The sequence below is a fragment of the Cricetulus griseus genome, chromosome 7 (assembly GCF_003668045.3).
Source record: "Cricetulus griseus strain 17A/GY chromosome 7, alternate assembly CriGri-PICRH-1.0, whole genome shotgun sequence".
Lineage (NCBI taxonomy): Eukaryota > Metazoa > Chordata > Mammalia > Rodentia > Cricetidae > Cricetulus > Cricetulus griseus.
The window spans coordinates 30,466,156-30,472,319 of record NC_048600.1 but is presented as its reverse complement, the minus strand read 5'-3'; positions in this window follow the sequence as shown (position 1 = coordinate 30,472,319).

Here is a 6,164-nt window from a genome sequence, read left to right as displayed (position 1 = left end):
TGAGCTTTGCATCAATATGCACAAATGGTTCTTCAATTGTCTTTAAAAATGCCTTTCTTCAGTATTAATATTAATATAATGCTGGCCTCACAATATGAGTAAGGGTCTATGTCTTACAATAGTTCCTGGAAGATGAGAGTATTGACTAATGGTTAATTACATTTTTCCTGGTGTTAGAGAAGATTATAGCAGACCAATGAGTCACTCTGGGAGGCCAGACCACTATCTGCCTCTGACAGGAAGCCTGAAACTCTAGACCGGATTCTGGTGATGAATGTATTTTAAAAATGGCATCTCAAGGGATCTAGTACGAAGACAGTCTCAGATATTCTGTTTTCAGTGTTGACTTATCATTATTTACAGCTTACCCTTCCTGTCACTGGAACAATTTCCCTCGGGTGACTGAGGGGCTGTTGGGAGAAAGGGATGGTTAGTGATGCGCCACCTATTATTATTATAAACCACCAGTATTGTTTTCTATCAGTTTTGTTGACTCAGATTTGTTGGTATGCTTCAGGTAAGTCTGTAACCTGTGGGTATTTTATGCTGGACTGAGGGAAGCTCCCAACAGTTGATAGTCTATGCACCATAATCTCTTAGTCCCAGAGAGAGTGGGGAGGATGAGGAAGAATGGTGGAAATAAAACTGTTTTTGTAGACCAGGTCTCAGTGCATTCCTGAAGCAGGGCTCATATCTGGGTCACGGAGAAAGAGAGCCCTATTTATACCAGACAGACCTGCTGTGGGCTGAGAGAATCATGCCTGGAGAGTCACTTGAACTGAGTCATCTCTGGTTGAGAAAGTCAGCCCTCTATTTGTACCATCTCCTCACACTTCTAAGACAAACTCTTTGTGGAACAGCAGGTGTCCTAGAGACCCGACACATGGCTCTGGAAAGAGCCTTTTCCCGCCTTCAGTTGCTCATCCAACAGAACATGCCAGACAGATGACTGAGCAAATGTTCTATTTGTAGTGATTGATTTTAAATTGTGTTTAGAAAAATTAATTGTAGGACAAAGCATTTTTATTATATTAATTCTTTGAGAAATTTATACAATGGATTTTGATCATTTGAGGGACAAACCATTTAAAAAGATAATTATATTTTATTCATATTTTACAATTTTCTTATAATTATTTCATTATAGTTCCTTTTATGGCAGTATAATAAACTCAAAGCTTTGCATGTGTAGAACGACATATAAGGATCTTTTTCTAGTGTGTGCATGCCATCAAGGAGAAGGCTGCAGCTTTGTGTTTGAAGTAATCATAGCTATTGAGTGGGAATGCAGACATTCCTGACAGCCGTCAACCTAGGAGGCTTTGATGGGCAGAGAAGTGTCTTCATACTACATCTGTGTCATAATAACTGCACTGATCATCCATTTCACTAAGTTGAAGTACTGAGACATCGGAGCTTTTAATAAATGCAAAAATAAAGATAATCATCTTCCCCAATACCCCATTTTCATTTTCCTCCTCTGTTCTCTGTAACTCCTTCTGCCTTCACATTTTTTAATTCTCAAATTGGCAACAGATCATTGGTGCTTAATATGCAGGGCAACATCAACATAGAAAATGCTTTAGAAACAATGCAGAAAAGTTCAGAAAAGGGGTGTGAGGCACCGATAGACCCAACAATCTAAAGTTAAACCCTGCTTTTATAGGTGGAGAAATTTGTTAGCGTCCAAAGATCTGAAATATGATTTTTGTGTATATGAATGAGAGGAGTTTGTATAGCATGTGTAAATGACGCCTACACGTTGATCATGAAACAGTGTGTGACATGATTACATACAAAAGGCTTGCATATATAGGCTTACATATATAGGATTACATATATAGGCTTCACTGTGTCCATCAGGGAGTGTGAACTGCCAGTACAGAGAGCAAGCACCATATACGCCAGAACAGCTCAAATTAAAGTCAACCAGTATCTTAGACTTGTATTGTTGTGATGAACACCATGATGAAAAGAAACTTGGGGAGGAGAGGGTTGATTTGCTTACAGTTCCACCACATCATAGTCCATTGTAGAAGTAAGTCAGGTCAAGACCTCAAGCAGGGAAGGAACCAGGAATCAGGAGCTGATGCAGAGGCCATGGGGGAGTGCTGGTTCCTGGCTTGCTCATCAAGGCATGCTCAGCCTGCTTTCTTATGGAAATCAGGACCATTAGCCTGGGGACTGTACCACCACCAATGATCTGGACCATTTCACATCAATCATTAATTTTAAAAATGCTCTATAGGCTTGCCTATATAGTCCAATATTAGGGAGACATTTTCTCAACTGAGGTTCCCTTTTCTCAGATGACTTGTTTGCGTTGAGTTGTCACTGCAACCAGCCAGCATGATCAGCACCAGCAAGTCACCACTTTATAATCTTCAGGTGGAGTACTGGTAAACCCGTGGGTAGGGTACACTGGACAACTGCTTGGGGACAGTGTCTTGCCCATTCCTAGAAAACAGAGCACGTATGCTACAGCAATTTATCCTACAGCAATATCACATCTGGAGATTCTCAAAAGCAGTGAATGGTGGTGCAGAACGACTTCTCCATGAGTGTTTAGAGACATTTGCTACCACAGTAGGTAAAGCTGGGGAGTGTGCACAAGTGCTGAGCAACAGAGAGAGAAGGGAAGCAGCAAGTATGTTCTTAAGTGAATACTACCTAGAGATACAAGTGATGCAGGATTGGTGCATTAGACAAATCCTACTGAGAGGTGCAGTGGATGAAGATGGGTGACCCAGACAAACAAGTCCATGCTGCCACTTCTTCATCTGTAGTTCTTCAAAGAGAGATGAGGAAAGCAGCTCTCCATGACAAATGTCAGAACAGAGAACTGTGTGGACTCTTGAGCCACAGGAATCCTCCACATCTTGAGAATTGAACTATTCTTTCCATGTCTGTTAACACTTCTTCAAGGCAGACATAACTTTTGTTCACTCCACAGACATATTACCTAAAATTATTAAGCATATTATCTAATTACAGTTAATATAACCCTTCTGGAGTAGTCGGAGGTAACTTGTGCAGATATGCACAGCATGATTGTAAATGTATTCAAACATGAGTAGGTAGAATTTTAAGCCATGAATTCATGAATGAAACAGTGAATACAGCTAGTTGTGTCATGGTAAGTTTCTAAATTTTCTATGTAACAGGGGGGCTTCATAATGAACTATTAGACAAACAGTTCTTTTTTTTGGCTTATTGATATACCTTAAGTTTTTCTAAGCCTCACAACAGGTAGAAATAATCAGGATAATCCGTTCTGGTCGAACAAATTGATGGTTACAAGAGATGACATTGAGGAAGGCTGTCTTCAGTGGATCTGTTTCTTGAGTTCATTTTCCTCTTTCCTATTCCTTTCTCAAAAATTTCACCTTGTATTTTTTATACTGTACCAGGAGATGCTGAGGAACTTGACAGCCACTTAGAGTAAAGTCAGGCTGGAGACCAGACAGGAAGGACAAGGAAGATGGTTTCAGGATGTCTGTAGAAGCACTTTCTTAAGCTCAGGCTGCCCATCTTCAGTCTTTCTCTGTCAAAATAAGGTCTTACTGTTTTATGTTTAACATAAAACGCAGAGTGGATAATTAGCTAATTTAAAAGGATATCTCATTTATTTATTTGTGTGTGTATGTGCATATACACACATGCCATGCCATATGTGGAGGTCATAGGACAAGTTATGGTATACAGTTCTTTTCTTCCAACCTGTGAGTGCTGGTGATTGAACATGGGTTGTCAGATTTTGTGGTAAATGCCATAACCCAATGAGCCCTGTTGGCTAGTATTTTGCAGTAGTAGCAGAAGGGAGAATATGGGTAGTTAAAATGCTACCCTTGCTGCCTAAAAATCAGGCTAATTTTTTGTAAATGTATGTTAGAATCTGAGGTCTATTGTACTTTTTGCATATGCGACTATTTGGCCTGAAGATTTAATTGAGAATGTTTAGGAGGTGCAATCCAGAAGGCATGTGACATATGTGAATGCATGCAGCCTTCAGTGAAGTCCTTCCAAGGTAAATGATTTGGTATCTAATTTGTGCTGAGATTGATTTCCTGTTTGCTTCTTTTTTAAAAAACAAAATTCAGTAACATATAAGAAGAGTTGAGGCCGGGCGTTGGTGGTGCATGCCTTTAATCCCAGCACTCGGGAGGCATAGGCAGGCGGATCTCTGTGAGTTCATGGCCAGCCTGGTCTACAGAATGAGTGCCAGGATAGGCTCCAAAGCTACACAGAGAAACCCTGTCTCAAAAAAACCAAAAAAAGAAGAAGAGTTGAGTCAGAAATAGCAGAAATGGGAAATAATCCATAGCATATATTGCGTTCTGAGATGGCTATAACCCAGTTGTGGAAAAATATACACAGTTTTGCCATAACTTTCTCCTCTTATTCCCAAATACACAGAGATTTTATTTCCCAAACCTAAGCCAGATGCCAATTCTGCTTAAACTATTATCTGGCATTGGCTGTACATTCAGATTGCGTAGTCAAAAAGCCTTCTGCTGTATCCCCGTATCCCAAACTAACACTTGTGCAAATTCGCTGAAAAGCAGAAAATTGAGGAACCGTTAATTTGCCATTGCAGAAAATGGTGAGACTGCAAAAACAGTGGGATTGAGGATACTGGAGACAACTGTCAAATCTCAGAAAATAATCATTAATTTCAGACAGTGAGTAGAGATACATAATGGAAAACTCCTCTATAGGAGAAACACTTGGAATTATGGGAAGGCAGAGCTGATGGGGAATGTTCTTCTGTGTACATGTTATGTTTGTCTTATTGGTTGATGGATAAAACACTGATTGGTCAGGCAGGATGATAGGTAGCACTAAGAGACAAGGAGGATTCAGGGAAGTATAGGCAGAGAGGAGTAATCAAGTGATCACAGGAAGTGATGTAGCAGGGCAGGAGCTGCCACTAGCTAACCATAGAAGTCTGGAGGTCCATACAGACAGGCAGGAAGTAATGTATCTGGGCAGAATCAGAATATAAGCAGGGACAAACAAGAAACCTCTCTTCTTTTCTTCTCTGAGGATATGCTGAGCCAGCTGTCATCATGTAGCAGGCAAGGGAGTTTCAGGTCTGGTAAGTCAAGACCATGTGGAAATACATGGATTAATAGTTATGGGGTAATAATTAAGTCAGAGCTAGCCAATAAGAAATCATAGTCACCGGCCAATGTTTCATAATATAGTGTCTGTGTGCTTCTTTGGGGCAGTGAAGGGCGGTGAGACCTGCTGGGCCAGAAAACCTCATGTTACACAGATCTTGGTTCTATGATGGAGTGTTCAGCCTTAAATGGAATGCTTCATCCCAGACCTCTAAGGTTGATAGAATTTCAAGAAAGAGGTGGTGAGAAGATGGTGAGAACCGGAGCTTGAGGAGCCCTGCTGAATATAGTGTCTTCTGGGCATGATGGGGGCATCTTATTAATAACTCTCCATAGCCTTAGTTTCCTGATGAAGACCAACCAGTGAACATCCCAGCAATGAAGGGAGAGGGCACATGAGGCCCCGTCCCTGGCTGAGTGACAGTCACTGGGGATGAATAATCACTCTTTGTTGGGAGGTGTGGCCATTAGTAGGTTGCACATGCTCTAGCTGATGTCCATACACATGTGCACATGCTAACTGGACTTAGTAGGTAATTTTTACAAAGAGAACGAAGTTAGGAGACAAATGTGTTGGGGGATACTAGGAGGAGCTGGGAGGTAGATGGTGGGTATTATCAAAACATATTGTATATGTTGATTAAATTCTCAAAGAGTAAGATATTAAACATATCAGTTTAGAACCAGCACTGCAGTTTCCATCCCAAATAGATGCAAACAGTTGTAACCACAGTAGCTCCTGCTGATGGCCATGGCAGGGTGTTGATATGTAAGGCAGCTTAGGTGACAGTGACATACTACTGGCATCATCTATATCTCAGACAAGGGATAGGAGTATGGCTTAGAATCTTTGTGTGGATGAATCCCACAGCAACACATAATCAGTTAACACAGGCTGTGTCCAGCAGGAATAGTCAGTATTTCTTTGTAGGCATAAACTCGCATGTGTGTGGTTATGTTTAGGGAAAAGGTAAAATGAGAATAATGTGATGGATCTTGAGGTCTGTGCAAAGGTTTCTCTGAATTAGCACATGAGAAGTA